The sequence below is a fragment of the Salmo trutta genome, chromosome 31 (assembly GCF_901001165.1).
Source record: "Salmo trutta chromosome 31, fSalTru1.1, whole genome shotgun sequence".
In the NCBI taxonomy this organism is placed as follows: Eukaryota; Metazoa; Chordata; class Actinopteri; order Salmoniformes; family Salmonidae; genus Salmo; species Salmo trutta.
Genome location: NC_042987.1, coordinates 29,279,105 through 29,301,916, shown reverse-complemented (window position 1 = coordinate 29,301,916; position 22,812 = coordinate 29,279,105). Strand labels below are relative to the sequence as shown.

The 22,812-nt window shown below is 41.7% G+C and overlaps 1 pseudogene; it reads left to right on the top strand.

Annotated features, from left to right (window-relative positions):
• The window catches only part of LOC115169198 (dihydropyrimidine dehydrogenase [NADP(+)]-like), a 162,314-nt pseudogene that overhangs the window by 46,367 nt on the left and 93,135 nt on the right, over nt 1-22,812 (top strand).

The window sequence follows — 22,812 nt, the reverse complement described above, 5'->3', positions numbered from 1 at the left end:
AAGCGGAAACTAGATCTCATAGCAGAGAGAATACTATAGACATCAAGAAAGCTAGTCAGTTGACTATTGACAAGTTTTTCCAACACTTTTGATAAACAGAGCAAAATAGAAATTGGCCTATAGTAGTTTGGATCATCTTGATCTCCCCCTTTAAATAAAATATGCATCATGGCTGCCTTCCAAGCAATGAGAACTTCCCCAGAGAGGTCAGAGATAGGCTTGGTGATGATAGGGGCAGCAACCTTAAAGCATAAAGGGTCTAAACCATCTGACCCAGATGTTTTTTGGGGGTCAAGTTTAAGGAGCTCCTTTAGCTCCTCAGACTCAGTGACCGCCTGCAGGGAGAAATTTTGTACGGGGGGAAAAAGAGGGAGGAGCATCAGAGCTAGTCGCATTAGAAGAGGTGGAGGCATGGCTGAGTCAAATTGGAATCCTGACTTAATGAAGTGGTGATTAAAGAGCTCAGCCATGTGCTCCTTGTCAGTAACAAGCACATCATCAACATTAAGGGACATGGGCAGCTGTGAGGAGGAGGGTTTATTCTCCAGGTCTTTAATAGTTTTCCAGAACTTCTTGGGGTTAGACCCACAGAGAGAGAACTGCTCCTTAAAGGAACTAACTTTGGCCTTCCGGATAGACTGAGTGCACTTATTTGTCATTGAACGAGAGCAAGTAAGCCTGAGTATGCGTGTGCCGAGCTTTTCGCCAAATGGAATTATTGAGGTGGAGTAACTGCAAGATCACAGTCGAACCATCGGCTGAACCTGTTTTTAATTCCCATTTTCTTAATGGGAGTGTGTTTGTTAACAATACCACTGAAAATGTAAAAAAAGAACGTCCAAGCGTCTTCGACAGAGGGGATCGAGCTGATTCTATACCATTTTACAGAGGCCAGGTCATGAAGGAAGGCTTGCTCATTAAAGTGTTTTAACAAGCTTCTATGACAAATCAGGGCAGGTCGTTTCACTGAGCAGCCATTACGAACACAGGCTGTAAAACAGTGATTACTAAGGTCATTACAGAAAACACCAGACTGATACCTATCAGCATTATTTGTGAAGATAACATCAAAGAGAGTAGCCTTCTCTGGGTGTTTTAGTCATATATTGTGGGATTGGTAATAATCTGAGAGATTTAGGAAGTCCCATTGCTTTAGGACTTGGTCAGGTGGTTTAAGCCTGTCCCAGTTTAGGTCACCTAGCAGGACAAATTCAGACTTAGTGTAAGGGTCCAGGTGAGAGCTTAGGGCAGGTAGGGTACAGGCCGGTGCTGATGGAAGACGATAAAACGCAGCAACAGTCAACAAAGAGCTATTTGAAAGTTTAATGCTTCTAACCAGAAAATCTAATTGTTTGGGGACAGACTTGGTGGAGACAACTGAGCACTGAAGGTAAGGTGTTCCTTGGTAAAGATTGCCACTCCACCACCTTTGGAAGATCTGTCTTGCCGATAAAGGTTATAACACTCAAAACACTCTTCCTTAACCACGTCTCAGCACTGACCAACACATCTGGATTGGAGCTGTGGACCCACACTTTCAATTGATCCATTTTAGGTAATACGCTTCTTGTGTTAACATCCTGAAAACCTAGGCTTTTTCGAGAGCAGAAATCAGTGAAGCAGATAGCAGAGCACAAGTCAGATTTGGGGCTAGCAACAGTAGATGGGCCAGGGTGTACATGCACATTTCCAGATATTGTCAGCAGTAATACAATCAGGGTACGGCAGAGAACAGGGTGTTTGCGGTGTTGATTTATGACATTTGAATGTGCATTAGATGGCAACAAGATCATATTGTACAGCAATTTCATCAGGTAACATGAATACAATGCCGGCGAGAGGTGGTTAGAATAAGATGGGAGGCCAAAAGTCTGTGTAACCAATAGAGCGTCAACAGCCCGACAGATTGCTTACAATGGTTCATATGTATAAGTTCGTGAGGATCTTAGGAGCCAAGACAAATTTCTTCAGCCTCCTGAGTTTTCTTGGGTTATAAACAGACATTATGCTGGCTGATTCTCCTTACTAAACTTAGCCCATAGCATAACATGGGTAGTTTTTCAATGTAACAAAACATACAGTACTTAGCAGCTGTAAGACTTGCTATTTGACTCACAGTTACACATTGGTTTAAGGTCAGTGACTTGTCCAATACCCATGGGTACTTAACCTGACATAACTCTTACAGAGAAATCACAGTAACTTTACACTCAGTGCTTGACTTAGACTGAAATAGGTGCCGGTACTCATTCTGGGTGCAGGAGCTCCACAATCTTTTTTGCTACTATTCTATGAGGTGCAGGAGCTCAAGCAGTAGAACATTTGAGGTGCCGGTACTCAGCTTCGGTGTGCTCCTGCCCAAGTCAAGCACTGGTTACAGTAGCACTACTCACCATCAGCCAACGCCACAGTGGTCGATGGTGCGTGATACACAAGGACTGGCCAGGCCGAGCCGGCCGAGCATTGAGAGAGAGTCAGAGTGGGAGTGAAGCCACCTGCGATGATGAATTATCGTAGCGCCTCTCCGCACGGCTCTGGAGCCAAAGCACCTTTCCCCAGTCAAATAGGATGCACACACCTGAAAAATGAGAGTGCATTAATATGGAGTAGATGTCATTGTCCGGGCTGTTATTGTTAAAGTACACTTTTTTATTCTCTTCATAGCATTTATTTCCCCTTCACCTTGTTTACCTTATTCATATTTTACATCTTTGCACGGAACACAAATGGCGACCCTGGTGTATAAAACCAACAGAGTGAGCTCGTAGCATCTGTCAGTGCCGACACAGAGGAAGGTAAGCATGTTGTTACTCTACTGGAGGATCTTGCTGAGTGTTAAGCACAGTTAGCAGTGGCACACTGTGTTATGTTCTCTAGTACAGTAGGTAGGTAGTATACATAGTAGGTGCAGTTCTGTATTTGAATTATTGGGATTTTACTGGAAAGTAAATTGAGATGTAATACTTCCCGTATATTGAGTATATTGAGATGTAATACTTCCTGTATATTGAGTATATTAATATGTAATACTTCCCGTATATTGATTATATTGAGATGTTATACATCCTGTATATTGAGTATATAACTGCAGATTCATTTTATACAATATGATTATCGCATTTCGTTTTAAAGATTACTGCATGGAATTTCATTGCATCTTGGTTTAACATGTAGCTTTTTTTATTAAAGAGAGGTTGGTCAGCTAATGAATAATCGATGAAGGAAAGAAAACATTTGCAGCATTGATAGATAACATAAAAGAGTAGTGAGAGGAATACACCATTACAATCTAAAAATGACCTGCCAAGGTTATCCAATCTGCCCATTTTATTTGAAGAAATGAATGAGACAAGAAGATGTACATAAAGAGATCTGATTGGTTCCTCGCAGCCTTTAACCTTATAAATGACAGCAAACACATGCAGTCAGTAGTGCCAAATGAGGGTGGAGGTAGAATAGCTCTGGGGTCTGGGTAATCATTCAGATTGACCTTCAAGCTATTCTGTATAACTCACGGCCCATCAGTCACTGTTCATCACTATTCATCAACCAGTAATTGACACAGTCAATAGGGTTAACACAACACCTCTTTAACTATAAGCTATTGATAGTGTATTGGCCAAACTTTACGTTTTTTTATGAAAGGGCAAATTGGACCAAATTTGATTGCACCTATCTTTGATTATTAACTTCTTAGAGGTAACGTATTCTAGCAGTAAAGTAAAATACCATTCACTATTGTGCAATCAAATCTTTTTTTTATTCTTACTGTATGTATATCATCGTGATATGACTTTGGTATTATACATCTTGGTAGCCCTAAGGCTGGAGTTTTAAGCATAGATCATAGTCCTCAGACGCAGAGACACGATAATCCAGCGTCCCATTGTGACATAGCTACGTGGCTCTGACACCACCATCGTGCAACGCCCCAGAATTCCCAACCAACACTGCTCCCGGTACGCATCCTCTTTTCATTTGAATGTGACAAAGGTTGGAGAAATTGCTTGAGCTGCGCTGAGAATTCGAAAAGTATGAAAACGAACGGTCTATTATTCTAAAACACTGCTGTGTGTACCACGTTTTGGACAATGATAGACGCTTTACAATGTACATTGACAGTTGTACATGGCAAACATCCAGAATGCACTCTGTCTAAAATGTGATGACAGAGTAGTAATGAGATTGCTCCAAAGTATGTGTGGAGCACACATCACGTAGAGTATAAAGTATATTAAAAACTGGGTGGTTCGAGCCCTGAATGCTGATTGGCTGACAGCCATGGTATATCAGACCGTTTTTTTTACCACGGGTATGACAAAACCTTTATTTTCACTGCTCTAATTACGTTGGTAACCAGTTTCTAATAACAATAAGGCACCTCAGGGGTTTGTGGTATATGGCCAATATACCACGGCTAAGGGCTGTATCCAGGCACTCCGCGTTGGGTTGTGCTTAAGAACATCTCTTAGCCGTGATATACTGGCCATATGCCACACCCCCTCATGCCTTGTTGCTTACAAGAATTAACCGAGAGATTATGAGTCTATAATACTGATTTACTTGTTCACCTCTTTCACTGGAATTATTTACTGATTCAAATGGTGTTTTTTATGTAACGGCCGTCGTTGAAGAGAGTAGACCAAGGCGCAACGTGGTTAGTGCTCATCATGAATTTATTAAAGATAGAACACTTTAAAGAAAAAAACGACAGCCAAACAGTTCTGTCAGGTACTAAACAGAAATGAACTACCCACAATCCCCAAAGGAAAACAGGCTGCCTTAGTATGACTCCCAATCAGCGACAACGATGTATAGCTGTCCCGGATTGAGAGCCATACCAGGCCAAAACAAAGAAATACAAAGCATAGAAAAACAGACATAGAATGCCCACCCAAATCACACCCTGACCGAACCTAAATAGAGGCATAAAAAAGGCTCTCTCAGGTCAGGGCGTGACATTTTATTTACTTACAAGAGTTTGGTCAGGGAGGTGACCAAGATCCCGTTTGTCAATCTGACAGAGCTCCAGAGTTCCTCTGTGGAGATGGGAGAACCTTCGAGAAGGACAACCATTTCTGCAGCACTCCACCAATCAGGCCTTTATGGTAGAGTGGCCAGACGGAAGCCACTCCTCTGTAAAAGGCACATGACAGCCAGCTTGGAGTTTGCCAAAAGGCACCTAAAGGATTCTCAGATCATGAGAAACAAGATTCTCTGGTCTGATGAAACCAATATTGAACTCTTTGGCCTGAAGGCCAAGCGTCATGGCTGGAGGAAACTGTGAAGCATGGTGGTGGCAGATGTTTTTCAGTGGCAGGTACTGGGAAACTAGTCAAGATCGAGGGAAAGATGAACGAAGCAAAGTACAGAGAGATCCTTGATGAAAACCTGCTCCAGGCTAAGGACCTCAGACTGGGGTGAAGTTTCACCTTCCAACAGGACAACGACCCTAAGCACACAGCCAAGACAATGCTGGAGGGGCTTCGGGACAAGTCTCTGAATGTCCTTGAGTGGCCCAGCCAGAGCCCGCACTTGAACCCGATCGAACATCTCTGGAGAGACTTGAAAATAGCTGTGCAGCAACACTCCCCATCCATCCTGACAGAGCATGAGAGGATCTGCAAAGAAGAATGGAGAATCTTCCCAAATACAGGTGTGCTAAGCTTTTAGAGTTATACCCATGAAGACTAATGATAACAAGATGGCGCCGAAGAACATGGCTGACGTTTTACATTCTCCCAACCAATTGTGCAATTTTGTTATTTTTTTGCATTTTGTGTAACTCATTTTTTAACTTATTGTGTACATAATGTTGCTGCTACCGTCCCTTATGACCGAAAATAACTTTTGGACATCAGAAAAGCAATTACTGGAAGAAACGTTTTCCTTTAACGAGTCCGACGAGAAGGATATCCTGCTTTCACTGGAACAGGCCCAGATCCACACCTTTAGCGTGAAGAAAAGACGCCGAAAAAGGGGACGGAGATTGGGGATCCTTCTGAGAATCCGGAGGCGAGTGAGTAAACACACAATGCCTTCCACTCTCCTTACTAACGTGCAATTGTTAGAAATAAAATTGATAACCTACTATTAAGATTATCCTACCAACAGGACATTAAAAACTTTAACATCTTATGTTTCACCGAGACGTGGCTGAATGAAGAAACAGACAATATAGAGCTGGCGGGATTTTCCATGCACCGGCAGAACAGAGACGCTACCTCTGGTAAGACGAGTGAAAGTGCATTGATGATGTTGTACCCACGGTGACTATTAAAACCTTCCCCAAACAGAAACCGTGGCTGATGGCAGCATTCGCGCAAAACTGAAAGTGCGAACCACTGCTTTTAATCATGGCAAGGCGACCGGAAACATGACCGAATACAAACAGTGTAGCTATTCCGTCTGCAAGGCAATCAAACAACCTAAGCATCAGTATAGAGACAAAGTAGAGTCGCAATTCAATGGCTCAGACACGTGACGTATGTGGCAGGGTCTACAGTCAATCACAGATTACAAAAAGAAAACCAGCCCAGTCGCGGACACTGACGTCTTGCGCCCAGACAAACTAAACAACTTCTTTGCGAGATTTGAGGACAATACAGTGCCACTGACACAGCCCGCTACCAAAACTTGTGGGCTCTCCTTCACCGCAGCCAACGTGAGTAAAACATTTAAACGTGTTAACCCTCGCAAGGCTGCCGGCCCATACGGCATCCCTAGCCGCGTCCTCAGAGCATGCGCAGACCAGCTGGCTGGTGTGTTTACGGACATATTCAATCAATCCCTATCCCAGTCTGCTGTTCCCACATTCAAGAGGGCCACCATTGTTCCTGTTCCCAAGAAAGCTAAGGTAACTGAGCTAAAAGACTATCGCCCCGTAGCACTCAGTTCCGTCATCATGAAGTGCTTTGAGAGACTAGTCAAGGACCATATCATCTCCACCCTACCTGAGACCCTAGACACACTCCAATTTCCTTACCACTCCAATAAGTCCACAGACGACGCAATCACAATCACACTGCCCTAACCCATCTGGACAAGATGAATACCTATGTAAGAATGCTGTTCATCGATTACAGCTCAGCATTTAACACCATAGTATCCTCAAAAATCGTCATTAAACTCGAGACCCTGGGTCTCGACCCCACCCTGTGCAACTGGGTCCTGGACTTTCTGACGGGCCGCCCCCAGGTGGTGAGGGTAGGAAACAACATCTCCACCCCGCTGATCCTTAACTCTGGGGCCCCACAAGGGTGCGTTCTCAGCCCTCTCCTGTACTCCCTGTTCACCCATGACTGCGTGGCCATGCACGCCTCCAACTCAACCATCAAGTTAGCAGACGACACTACAGTGGTAGGCTTGATTACCGAAAACGACAAGACAGCTTACAGGGAGGAGGTGAGGGTCCGACAGGAGTGTGGTGTCAGGAAACCTCACAATCAACGTCAACAAAATAAAGGAGATGACCATGGACTTAAGGAAACAGCAGAGGGAGTACCCCCCTTTCCACATCAGCGGGACAGTAGTGGAGAAGGTGGAACATTTTAAGTTCCTCGGCGTACACATCACAGACAAACTGAAATGGTCCACCCACACAGACAGCGTTGTGAAGAAGGCGCAACAGCGCCTCTTCAACCTCAGGAGGATGAAGAAATTTGGCTTGTCACTGAAAACACACACAAACTTTTACAGATGCACAATCGAAAGCATCCTGTCGGGTTGAATCACCGCTTGGTACGGCAACTGCTCCGCCCACAACTGCAAGGCTCTCCTGAGGGTAGTGAGGTCTGCACAACGCATCACCGGGGGCAAACTACCTGCCCTCCAGGACACCTACACCACCCGATGTCACAGGAAGGCCAAAAAGATCATCAATGACAACAACCACCTGAGCCACTGCCTGTTCACCCCGCTATCATCCAGAAGGCAAGGTCAGTACAGGTGCATCAAAGCTGGGACCGAGAGACTGAAAAACAGCTTCTATCTCAAGGCCATCAGACTGTTAAACAGCCATCACTAACATTGAGTGGCTGCTGCCAACATACTGACTCAAATCTCTAGCCACTTTAATAATCAAAATTGGATGTAATAAATGTATCACTAGTCACTTTAAACAATGCCACTTTATATAATGTTTACATACTCTAAATTACTCATCTATTATGTATATACTTTACTCTATATCATCTACTGCATCTTGCCTATACGGCCATCGCTCATCCGTATATATTTATATGTACATATTCTTATTCATTCCTTTACACTTGTGTGTATAAGGTAGATGTTGTGAAATTGTTAGATTACTTGTTAGATATTACTGCATGGTCGGAACAAGAAGAACAAGCATTTCGCTACACTCGCATTAACATCTGCTAACCATGTGTATGTGACCAATAAAATTTGATTTGATTTGACAAGGGGTGGGGGTGTGTGTCTTTTTGTCAATAACAGCTGTTGAGCGATGTCTAATATTAAAGAAGTCTCTTGGTATTGCTCTCCTGAGGTAGAGTACCTTATGATAAGCAGTCGATCACACTATCTACCAAGAGAGTTCTCATCTGTATTATTTGTAGCCATCTATTTACCACCACAAATGGAAGCTGGCACTAAGACCGCTCTCAATCAACTCTATAAAGCCATAAGCAAAGAAGAAAATGCTCACCCAGAAGCGGCGATCCTAGTGGCCGGAGACTTTAATGCAGGCAAACTTAAATCAGTTTAACCAAATTTTTACCAGCATGTCACATGTGCAACCAGGGGAAAAAATATCCTAGACCACCTTTACTCCACACAGAGATGCATACAAAGCTCTCCTCCGCCCTCCATTTGGCAAATCTGACTACAATTCAATCCTCCTGATTCCTACTTACAAGCAAAAACTAAAGCAGGAAGTACCAGTGACTCGCTCACTACAGGACTGTTTTGCTAGCACAGACTAGAATATGTTCCGGGATTCATCCAATGACATTGAGGAAGACCACCTCAGTCATCAGCTTCATCAATAAGTGCATCGATGACGTCGTCCCCACAGTGACTGTACGTACATATCCCAACCAGAAGCCATGGATTACAGGCAACATCCGCATCGAGCTAAAGGCTAGAGCTGCCGCTTTCAAGGAGAGAGAGACTAATCCGGACGCTTATAAGAAATCAGACGAACCATCAAACAAGCAAAGTGTCAATACAGGATTAAGATTGAATCCTACTACACCAGCTCTGATGCTCGTCGGATGTGGCAAGGCTTGAAAACTATTGCGGACTACAAAGGGAAACCCAGACGTAAGCTGCCCAGTGATGCGAGCCTACCAGACGAGCTAAATGCCTTTTATGCTCGCTTCGAGGCAAGCAACACTGAAGCATGCACGAGAGCACCAGCTGTTCTGGATGACTATGTGATAACGCTCTTGGTAGCCGATGTGAACAAAACCTTTAAACAGGTCAACATTCACAAAGCCTCTGGGCCAGATGAATTACCATGACGTGTACTCAAAGCATGCGCGGACCAACTGTCAAGTGTCTTCATTGACATTTTCAACCTCTCCCTGACCGAGACCGTAATACCTACATGTTTCAAGCAGACCATCATAGTCCCTGTGCCCAAGGAAGCGAAGGCAACCTGCCTAAATGATTACCGCCCCGTGGCACTCACATCGGTAGCCATGAAGTGCTTTGAAAGGCTGGTCATGGCTCACATCAACAGCATCCTCCCAGGCACCCTAGACCCACTCCAATCCGCATACCGCCCCAACAGATCCACAGATGACACAATCTCAATCGCACTCCACACCGACCTTTGTCACCTGGACAAAAGGAACACCTATGTGAGAATGCTGTTGATCAACTACAGCTCAGCGTTCAACACCATAGTGCCCACGAAGCTCATCACTAAGCTAAGGACTCTGGGACTAAACACCTCCCTCTGCAAATAGACTTCGTGACGGGCCGCGCCCAGGTGGTAAGTGTAGGCAACAACACGTCCGCCACGCTGATCCTTAACACTGGAACCCCTCAGGGGTATGTACTTAGTCCCCTCCTGTATTCCCTGTTCACCCACGACTGTGTGGCCTGAAAAGGAGACTGAAAAGATTTGGCATGGGCCCCCAGATCCTCAAAAGGTTCTCCAGCTGCACCATCGAGAGCATCCTGACCGGTTGCATCACCGCCTGGTATGGTAACTGCTTGGCATCTAAGGCGCTACAGAGGATAAGGCGCTACAGAGGGTGGTGCGAACAGCCCAGTACATCACTGGGGCCAAGCTTCCTCCCATCCAGGACCAATATAATAGGCGGCGTCAGAGGAAAGCCCATGAAATTGTCAGAGACTCCAGTCACCCAAGTTATAGACTTTTCTCTGCTACCGCAGGGCAAGTGGTACCGGAGCGCCAAGTCTAGGACCAAAAGGCTCCTCAATAGCTTCTACCACCAAGCCACTAGACTGCTGAACAATTCATTAAAATCGCCACCGGGCAATTTACATTGACAACCCCCCTCTTGTACACTGCTGCTACTCGCTGTTTGTTTGTTACCTATGCATAGTCACTTCGCCCCCACCTACATGTACAGATTACTTCAACTAGCCTGTACCCCCGCACACTGACTCGGTACCAGTGTCCCCTGTATATAGCCCCATTATTGTTATTCTTATTGTGTTACTTTTTATTATTACTTTTTATTTTAGCCTGCTTGGTAAAAATGTTCTTCTTCTTTAACTGCACTGTTGGTTAAGGGCTTGTAAGTAAGCATTTCACGGTAAAGTCTACACTTGTTGTATTCGGCGATTGTGGCAAATGAAGTTTAATTTGATTTGACTCGAGGCTGTAATCGCTGCCAAAGGTGCTTCAACAAAGTACTGAGCAAAGGGGTCGTAATACTTATGTAAATGTGATATTTCCGTTTTTTTATTTTTAATACATTTGCAAACATTTCTAAAAACCTGTTTTTGCTTTGTCACTATAGGGTATTGTGTGTAGATTAAGGCTGCAATGTAACGAAGTGTGGAAAAAGTCAAGGGGTCTAAATAATTTCCGAATGCACTGTAAGAGCAGGGCAAATCCTCACGTTGTCTCTCTCTCTCTCTCTCTCCATCCCTTCCTCCCCCACTCTTGCTTCCTCAGGCATGTGTAGCTGTAAGTCTCAGCTGCCTGAGCTCCATGGTGTGGTCATCATGCAGGGTGCCGGTGACACAGCGTTTGACTGTGCCATAAAGCTAGAGCCTCTCAGAGCATGGCTCTTAACAGTGGCTTTAAAGTTCCTTCAGAAGATGCTCTTTTGACCACAGTATTGATTATGTCCTCCTACTCTGAGATACTTTTTGAATACGGGCCTTGGGCAGAATTATAACTGAACTTCTTTTTAGCAAAAATTCTATCTTTGAAATCAATTCATGAGTTATACATACGGATCTTAAGTTTGAATAGAACCTGACTATGCTCAATTACTCACAAAACTGTTTCTGACCATGACCCAGTAGCTATGAACATACTGCTCTTTACAGCCGCTATTCCAATAGCCATGTAACCTCTATATGCAGCTAGCTGACTGCTTTTGACACACTTCATTTCTGGTTGCTCTTACATTTGTTATTCATATATATTTGCTAGGCAGCTGATGGTGGCTTTCGTCTTGGCTATAAGCTCATGGCCATTCACATTGTCCTTTTGTCTTTTCTGTGAAAAAGTAATAAAGAAGTTATTGCACTGTACAAATGTCTTCAGTTTTTTTTATGAAAGAAAAGAAAGGAAAAAACTCTTAACGCGATTATGAAACCAGTTTCATTCTCTGAATTATTTTTTTCTCCACGAAACAATCAAAGAAAACAATTGATGGCATGGAAACAGAAATAATATTATTTAACCCTTGTGTAGTCTTAAAACTACGGAACGCCTCACCAATATCCAATGGTAGAGCGTGGCGCGAATTACAAATACCTCAAAAATGCAAAAACTTCAAATTTTCAAACATATGACTATTTTACACCATTTTAAAGACTTCACTCTCATTTATTTAACCACATTGTCCGATTTCAAAAAGGCTTTACAACGAAAGCAAAACATTAGATTATGTCAGGAGAGTACCCAGCCAGAAATAATCACACACCCATTTTTCAAGCTAGCATATAATGTCACAAAAAAAAACACAGCTAAATGCAGCACTAACCTTTGATGATCTTCATCAGATGACACTCCTAGGACATTATGTTATACAATACATGCATGTTTTGTTCAATCAAGTTCATATTTATATAAAAAACCAGCCTTTTACATTAGCATGTTACGTTCAGAACTAGCATACCCACCGAAAACTTCCGGTGAATTTACTAAATTACTCACGATAAACGTTCACAAAAAACATAACAATTATTTTAAGAATTATAGATACAGAACTCCTTTATGCAATCGCGGTGTCCGATTTTAAAATAGCTTTTCGGTGAAAGCACATTTTGCAATATTCTGAGTAGATAGCCCGGCCATCATGGCTAGCTATTTTGACACCCACCAAGTTTGGCACTCACCAAACTCAGATTTACTATAAGAAAAATTGGATTCCCTTTGCTGTTCTTCGTCAGAATGCACTCCCAGGACTTTTACTTCAACACCCAATGTTGTTTTGGTTCAAAATAATCCATAGTTATATCCAAATAGCTGTGTTTTGTTCTTGCGTTCAAGGCACTATCCGAAGGGTGCGTATCGTGACAAAAAAAATCTAAATATTCCATTGCCGTACTTCGAAGCATGTCAAACGCTGTTTAAAATCAATTTTTATGCGATTTTTCTCGTAAATAGCGATAATATTCCAACCGGGAGACGTTGTATCCGTTCAAACACTGAAAGTAGAAAATGGAGTCGTCACATGCACGCGCGCACCAGTGTCATTGTTCTCAGAACGACCACTCTCCAAAACCCCTACTGTTTTTCGCCTGCAGAGTTATCATTCCACGTTCTGGCGCCTTCTGAGAGCCTATGGGAGCCTTAGAAAATGTCACGTTACAGCAGAGGTCCTGTATTTTCAATAAAGAGGCTACAGAAGGCCAAGAAATGGTCAGACAGGGCACTTCCCATATAGAATCTTCTCAGGTTTTGCCCTGCCATATGAGTTCTGTTATACTCACAGACACCATTCAAACAGTTTTAGAAGCTTTAGGGTGTTTTCTATCCAAATCTACTAATTATATGCATATTCTAGTTTCTGGGCAGGAGTAATAACCAGATTAAATCGGGTACGTTTTTTATCCGGCCGTGAAAATACTGCCCCCTATCCTAAACAGGTTAACATTCTGTATACTCCCCTTGTCCTAAGGGTAAAAAATGACCCGCCTTCACTAAACCCCTAAAATAAAGCAGCTTAATTGAATTTTAAACCCCAAATATATTTTGCATGAGAAACAACCTGTCATTCATCACAAACTTTTTGAATATCTGGGTTTTCCCTCTTCACAATGCAGAAAGACTGCATTTTATCAGTGGACACCAACCATGTTATTTTGCTGTTCTTTGACAAAAATGTCTCTTTTTCAGCTTGGGGGATTTCTTCTTCATCTGAAGATGATGCATCGTGCTCTGAATTGTATTCTTCCCCATCTTCTTCTTCAGATACCTCCTCCTCTTCTAAATCATTGTTCTCTTGTTCCTCCTGGACATCTGAAAAAATCTGATCTACGACCTTTTGGGCACTGAAACGTGCACTCATGGCTTCAGCAAAGAGAGAACTGGGGGGACTGTCATCTGCAGCACCTTTATAGCCTCTGACTGCATTCCTCATTAATAAACAATGCTTTCAAGAAATGTTTATTTTGTCTGAAATTGTTTTTATTTTGTCTGTGAACTTGAGTCTTGTGTGGGGTCGTGGAAGGGAGATGCTGCACATGCACAAGAAAGTTTTAGTTTTGTCTGAGTTCAATCAGTAGCACACATAATCTCAATTTCTCTTTGTGTGTGTGTGTGTGTGTGTGTGTGTGTGTGTGTGTGTGTGTGTGTGTCTTTGTGGTTTTTGTGGTGTGTAAATTATTTTATTACTACCTGGTCAAAAATGACCCTAAGACAATCATTGTACCCTGGTGGTGTACAGCTTTCATGGAAATATGAACAAAGGCAATATTTCCTTTATCTAGTGTTGGGGTCACTCTAGGAAAAGTTATCAGATTTCAAGTTGGAAAAATATCATTTAGGGGGTTTTCTATGCTGTTAAACATAGTGGCGGGTCTTTCTTGACCCTTACGACAACACAAGGGTTAAAAAAAAGATAAGTGAGATACTTTAACCTTTGACTTTCAAATAACATATCTATACAGGCCTCAAACACACATTACAGAAATAACATAAATACACATTGCCTCTTTACTGTAGGTTTTATGTAATTTTTTTAATGGCCAAGGTTTTTAAATCATGCATGTCAGTAAGGTGAATATACTGCATAAGACCAGGGCTTTGCACTAATGTGAATTCAGACAATGTGCTTAACAGAGGCAGGGGGGGACCACGGCCATTATAACAGCCTGTCTGTCCCCCTATTGTGCACTGTCGTGGACAGCCACAGTAATTAGTCCCCTGTCGTTGAAAGGTTTTAGGCTTCTGTATGGAAATCATAAAGTTTGATCATCAATTCAAAGAAAACCATAGCAGGGGAAATGGGAAAAATATGTGAAAATGGGCTCCATATCATAGCAGTACAGTGCCTTCAGAAAGTATTCACACCCTAGACGTATTCCTTATTTTGTTGTTACAGCCCGCATTTACACACAATACCCCAAAACGACAAAGTGAAATGTTTGCTAATTTAATGAAAATGAAATACAGAAATATCTAATTTACATAAGTATTCACACCCCTGAGTCAATGCATGTTAGAATCACCTTTGGCAGCAATTACAGCTGTGAGTCTTTCTTGGTAAGTCTAAGAGCTTTGTACATACACCTGGATTGTACAATATTTGCACATTATTATTTTTCAAGCTCTGTCAAGTTGTTTGTTGATCATTGCTAGACAGTCATTTTCAAGTCTTTCCATTGACGTTCATGCCAGTTAAAGTCAAAACTGTCTCTAGGCCAGTCAGAAACATTCACTGTCATCTTGGTAAGCAACTCCAGAGTATATTTGGCCTTGTGTTTTAGGTTATTGTCCTGCTGAAAAGTGAATTTGTCTCCCAGGGTCTGTTGGAAAGCAGACTGAACCAGGTTTTCCTCTAGGATTTTGCCTGAACAACTCCTAAGACCTTGCCGACGACAAGCATACCCATAACATGATGCAGCTACCACCATGCTTGATAATATGTTTTGTGTTGGATTTGCCCCAAACATAACGCTTTGTATTCAGGACATAAAGTTCATATCTTTGCCACATTTTTTACAGTTTTACTTTAGTGGATGCATGTTTTGGAATATTTTTATTCTGTACAAGCTTTCTTCTTTTCACTCTGTAATTTTGATTAGTATTGTGGAGTAACTACAATGTTGTTGATCTATCCTCAGTTTTCTGATATCACAGCCATTAATCTACAGTATGTAACTGTTTTAAAGTCATCATTGATACACCATCCATTGATACACCATCCATTGATACACCACCTGGGTGCATTGATACACTATCCAAAGTGTAATTAATAACTTCACCATGCTCAGAGGGAGATTCAGTGTCTGCTTTTTTTATTTACCCATCTTCCAATAGGTGCCCTTCTTTCCGAGGCATTGGAAAACCTCCTTTGTCTTTGTGGTTGAATCTGTGTTTGAAATTCACTGCTCGACTGAGGGACCTTACAGATAATTCTATGTGTGGGGTACAGAGATGAGGTAGCCATTCAGAATTCATGTTAAACACTATTATGGCCCACAGAGTGAGTCAATGCAACTTAGCATGTGACTCCTGAACTTATTTAGACTTGCCGTAACAAAGGGGTTAAATACTTATTGACTCAAGACATTTCAACTTTTCAAAAACGTCTAAAAACATAATTTCACTTTGATATTATTGGGTATTGTGTGTAGGCCAGTGACACACAATCTCAATTTAATACATTTTAAATTCAGGCTGTAACACAACATTTTTTGGAATAAGTCAAGGGATGTGAATACTTTCTGAAGGCATTGTAAATAGCCTAATGATACTACTTCTCCAGTCAAATGAACTCGTGGATACCATTTTTATGCCTCTGTGTCTAGTATGGAGGAAGTTAGAGAGAGTTTTGGGAGCCAATGCTAACTAGCTTTAGCGCAATGACTGGAATTCTATCTCTATCTACTAGCATGCTAGTGGACATCCATAGACTTCCAGTCATTGAGCTAACGCTAGTTAGCATTGGCTCGCAAAACAAAATCTTACTTCCTTCATACTAATGTTGTAATGTATCCACACTGTTCCCACAACCTTTAAAGAACTCCGAAATGCTGTTTTGTGAACATTCTTGCAACATCAAAGGAATATTTTTTGCACCCTGATACAAACATTATCTGAATGTCAACACAACTAGATCGTTTTTTGTGTTTTGGGAACATATCTTTTGTGATGTCCCCCAAAATGTTCCCACCAGACTGTTACCACAACCTAATTAAACATTCTGTGAACCTTTAAATAACAGATTCAATGTGTTCTAGATACATTCTTGCAACATCAGGTGAATGTTTTTTTGCACACTAAAAGTAACATTGTATAATCATCCGCACAACTGGAAAGTTGTTTGTGTTCTGGAAACATATATTTTCTGATGTCCCCACAATGTTCCCACCAGACTGTCCCCACAACCTAATCAAACATTTTGGTAACTTTTAAAAAAAGAGACAAAATTAGTTCTGGGTACGTTCTTGCAACATCAGGCAAATGTTTTATACAAACATTGTTTAACCATCAGCATGACTGGACAGTTATTGTGTTATGAGAACATTTGCCGCAACCTAATGAATGTTCTGGGAACTTTCACAGTATCAATTTTGGTTTGCTAGGAAATATTACTGGTACATTGTGTTATTACATTACCTGGAAACCTTATGAGAACTTTTGGGGAATGATCTGTGGGAGTTGTTACAGATGTTGTGCACAACATTTTAATGAATGTTAGGAGAACATTCCAAGGATATTTCAACTGAAAAAAAGGGTTACAAAAAATGTTTTTTTATCAAAGATATTGTATTTTTATTTTTGGGGGGTTGTTGTCCTAATATGAGAGAAAACCCTGACTAGAACTTAATTGGAATCTTACCGGTTTGCTGAGTTTAGTCCTGAGATAAATTAATGACATTTCCTCAACATGACGTCAAAACATGTCTTTTGTATAGAAATGTTTTCACGTTTCAACAATTATGTTTAATTCTTGAAAGTCCTGCAGACAAGTCGGGGACAAAGGGTAGGTTAGAATAGGGGGAAGGGGAGCTGAGAGCAATATAAAAAGACAACATAAAAAAACATATGCTATACTTTTCCTCAGATGGAGCTGGTCAAAGAGGAGATGTGAGTTCCTGCCCTTCCTGTGCCCTCGTGAGGTCATCATGATGAACGGCTGCGTGGCCGGCCTGTGGCTTTGCCACACCAAGCAGACGGAGTGCGGGATTGGCTGGAGGACAAGGACTAGATCGTCCGGCTCAAAGTCAATTATATCATCAGCACCGTCGGCTCCACGCTGACTGACCCTCAAAGTAAGGTCTGATAGAAGGGGAAATCAGGTCTGATAGAAGGAGACTGATCAAAGGTGTCCCCTTCATTGTAGTACCCTTAGAAGTGACTGTTGAAGTGCCCTTGTTGTCCAATCTTATCAGGATCTTACTGTATTAGGATTGACCTGATAAAACATAGAATAACTGCGTAAATGGCAGAGAATTGGCAGAATGTTGATTATCAGATCCTACGTTATGTTACAATACAGCTCCACTTTATGTGTGGTCTAATCAAGATTTTTCAGTCACCCTTGTCATGTACCGGACACCCCTGCACTTAACGGATCATACAGTAACATGCCAGGCATTTTATCCAAATCCACAACGAGACCCTGCATTCAGCTGATATCTGTCCTTTGAAGCAGCCAAGGTCTTGTAATTGTTAGCTACAGTGTTAATGCCCCAGTAAAGAGCCTGCCAGGACAGGGAACGTATTGCTCTCCCTACAATCCATTCTCCATACTTTCCTTTCCCTGTATGGTGGCCTGGAACATACCTGGAAACACTGTATGAGATTTCCTTCACAAGAATCCATAGAGAAATAGAGCATTCAGAGGCAGCATTTCTCCATTTCTGGAGGGCCAGTGAGTGTGCATGCCTTACTATTGCAGGCAGCTTGTGGCTTCTATCAATGTAATTGTCTGCATTATTTCCAATCCCCCATATATGTTTGGGTAAATATATTGAATATATTTTCCTTCTATATTATTTTCCCCTAACGCTATCATCCCTCCCCTAATGGACAACAATACTTAGGCTTATACATACTATACTGAACAAGTATTGGTCCCATGTTTTATGAGCTAAAATAAAAGATCCCTGAAAATGTCCATGCGCACAAAATGCTTATTTATCTCACATTTTAGCACAAATTTGTTTACATTGCTGTTGTTGAGCATTTCTCCTTTGCTAAGAAATCCATATACCTGACAGGTGAGGCATATAAAGAAGCTGATTAAACAGCATAATATTTACACAGGTGCACCTTGTTCTGGGGACAATAAAAGGCCACTCTAAAATGTGCCGTTTTGTCACACAACACAATGCCACAGACGTCTCAAGTTTTGAGGGAGTGTACAATTGGCATACTGACTGCAGGAATGTCCACCAGAGCTGTTGCCAGAGAATGTAATGTTAATTTCTCTACAATAAGCCACCTCCAACATTAGAGAATTTGGCAGTACGTCCAACAGGCCTGACAACTGCAGACCACGTGTAACCACGCCAGTCCATGACCTCCACATCCGGCTTCTTCACCTGCAGGACCGTCTGAGATCATCTGAGACTAGCCACCCGGACAGCTGATGAAACTGAGGAGTATTTCTGTCTGTAATAAAGCCCTTTTGGCTGGGCCTGGCTCCCAAGTGGTTGGGCTTATGCCCTCCCAGGCCCGCCCATGGATGTGCCCCTGCGCAGTCATGTGAAATCCATAGATTAGGGCCTAGTGAATATATTTAAATTGCCAGATTCTTTATATGAACTGTAACTCAGTAAAATCATTGAAATTGTTGCATATTGCATTTATATTTTTGTATATATACATTTTACGGACACAATATATTTTAAATTAGTTAATTTATTTGTTTACATATTTTTTGTCCCACCCTTCAGCTCCACTCAACCCCTCCCATCTCTGAACACTATCCAGTTTGGATTTCTATTAGCCCAATATTTTTCAACTATGCTTTGATGTTTCACAAAAGTCCTGAATCTTTCTATTCTTATAGTTTCTATAGATTGTAAATTAATGATAAAATGTTTTGCAATTCATCCAGCAGTGATATTTGCAGAATTAGCTCCAGATAAATGTTGGAATTCTTCAGCTATTCCTGAACCTGCGACTAAAAACAAGCTACATATAGAAGTACCAAAACAAGTGATCTAATGATCCTGTCTCTTCGCATCAAAATCTGCAGAGCTGGGATGCTTGTATCCCCCATATATATAACATTCTATTGGTTGCAAGAATTTTATATAATAATTTAAATTGAAAAACTCAACGTTTTGAATCCGGCGTCGTTTTGTGTATCAGTTTCTAAACCATGTGCCATGGAATCGGTACATCAAAAATCTCTTCCCAACTATTTTGCAACCTGTAAGGCTGTAATTATTTTGTTCTTAAATGAAACTGGTATACTTTTTTATTTATCACAATTTTCTTCAACCACTTTTGGTCTTCAATGCAGGGCTGACAGACAAGTTCCTTACATTCTCCGCCTTCCACTTGCCTCTTCCATTGTTGCGGTAATGCTGCAATTAGTTGGTTATAATATTGAATAGAGCAGACATATCCATATATTTTGTTAGCTGCATGTGTGACATAACTCCACCAGTCCTATTTATGATATAATTTACAAAGATTTTAACATTTTAAACCGTTTTTAAAAAATGAATTAGTATATTTGAGTTTAACCATAATATTTGTTGTAATATTTGTTCTGTCTTTTCTGGTGGATTAAACTGGATAGCAACCAACTTTCTAAGGCTTGTTTTAAAAATAGTGATATTTGGATAATGTAATCTGAATAAAGGGAAAAAGGCCATTCTTGAACATGGGGTGAGTCATTCTTACTAATCTACTAGAGAACCAGTTGGCATTTAAGTATAGTTTTGTATGACTGAAGCCTTTAGTGAGGGGTCTAAAACTTTAATATTTAATAACTGTCTCCACTCTCCACTTCTGTGAGTTTCAACACAAAGTCAGGGTACAGTCAAATAAGAGGACTAATACATAGAGAAAGGGGATACGATAGTGGCAGATAGTAGATAAATACCCCTCTAATTCTTACCTACAGTTGAAGTCGGAAGTTTACATACACTTAGGTTGGAGTCATTAAAACCTGTTTTTCAACCACTCCACAAATTTCTTGTTAACAAACTATAGTTTTGGCAAGTCTTTTAGGACATCTACTTTGTGCATGACACAAGTAATTTTTCAACAATTGTTTACAGACAGATTATTTCACTTATAATTCACTGTATCACAATTTCAGTGGGTCAGAAGTTTACATATACTAAGTTGACTGTGCCTTTAAACAGCTTGGAAAATTCCAGAAAATGATGTCATGGCTTTAGAAGCGTCTGATAGACTAATTGATATTATTTTATTCAATTGGAGGTGTACCTGTGGATGTAATTCAAGGCCTCCCTTCAAACTCAGTGCCTCTTTGCTTGACATCATGGGAAAATCAAAAGAAATCAGCCAAGACCTCAGAAAAATAATTGTAGACCTCCACAAGTCTGGTTCATTCTTGGGAGAAATTTCCAAACGCCTGAAGGTACCACGTTCATCTGTACAAACAATAATACATAAGTATAAACACCATGGGACCACGCAGTCATACCGCTCAGGAAGAAGACGCGTTCTGTCTCCTGGAGATAAACGTACTTTGGTGCGAAAAGTGCAAATCAATCCCAGAACAACAGCAAAGGACCTTATATCCATAATAAAACGAGTCCTATATCGACATAACCTGAAAGGCCGCTCAGCAAGGAAGAAGCCACTGCTCCAAAACCGCCATAAAAAAGCCAGACTACGATTTGCACCTGCACATGGGGACAAAGATTTTACTTTTTGGAGAAATGTCCTCTGGTCTGATGAAACAAAAATAGAACTGTTTGGCCATAATGACCATCGTTATGTTTGGAGGAAAAAGGGGGAGGCTTGCAAGCCGAAGAACACCATCCCAACCGTGAAGCACGGGGGTGGTGGCATCAGGTTGTGGGGGTACTTTGCTGCAGGAGGGACTGGTGCACTTCACAAAATAGATGGCATCATGAGGTAGGAAAATTATGTGGATATATTGAAGCAACATCTCAAGACATCAGTCAGGAAGTTAAAGCTTGGTCGCAAATGGGCCTTCCAAATGGACAATGACCCCGAGCATAATTCCAAAGTTGTGGCAAAATGCCTTAACGACCACAAAGTCAAGTATTGGAGTGGCCATCACAAAGCCCTGACCTCACTCCCATAGAAAATTTGTGGGCAGCACTGAAAAAGCATGTGGGATCAAGGAGGCCTACAAACCTGACTCAGTTACACCAGCTCTGTCAGGAGGAATGGGCCAAAATTCACCCAACTTATTGTGGGAAGCTTGTGGAAGGCTAACTTTAAAAAGTTTGACTGAAGTTAAACAATTTAAAGGCAATGCTACCAAATACTAATTGAGTGTATGTAAACTTCTGACCCACTGGGAATGTGATGCATTAAATAAAAGCTGAAAGAAATCATTCTCTCTACTATTATTCTGACATTTCACATTCTTAAAATGAAGTGGTGATCCTAACTGACCTAAAACAAGGAATTCTTACTAGGATTATATGTCAGGAATTGTGAAAAACTGAGTTTAAATGTATTTGGCTAATGTGTATGTAAACTTCCGACTTACATTTTAGCAGACGCTCTTATCCAGAGCGACTTACAGTAGTGAATACATACATTTCATACTTTTTATTTTTTTCCCCCGTACTGGTCCCCCGTGGGAATCAAACCCACAATCCTGGCGTTGCAAACATCATGCTCTACCAACTGAGCCACACGGGACTTCAACTGAAGCTAGTAGCTGTACAGTATGAATCACCCATTGACTTCAGCAGCTTACAGAGGAGACAGCCAGTGACAGTAGTTGGGTAGAAAAAAGGCTGAGATCGCCAGAAAATAGGCCCTGCAATCTGCAGGGGGCGGGGCACCGTGTTTCAAGAACATGATTAGATGACGGGGCAACAGGCAGACGACCGGTCCTTTTTACTGCTGAGGGGGCCATCGCCGTGACGATGAAGCATTTTCTATCTGTGTTCGCTGTCGCTCATAAAGATAAATGGACATTCCTGGAATGTGTGTGTTTCATAAGAGTGGATTCTTCTTAAATAGACTGGTCAAATATTGTGTTTGTGTGTGTGTGTGAGTGTGCATGCCTCCATCCATGTCTGTATGTCTGTCTACGTGTGTGTGTGTGTGTGTGTGTGTGTGTGTGTGTGTGTGTGTGTGTGTGTGTGTGTGTGTGTGTGTGTGTGTGTGTGTGTGTGTGTGTGTGTGTGTGTGTGTGTGTGTGTAGTCTTGGTGCATGTCTGACTGAGGCCCATATGACAGCATGGATTCCTCTCACTAATGGAGCTCAGCAATCAGCATCTGCCAGTGGAGTTTTCTCCAGAGAGATAGAGATAGAGTGGGGG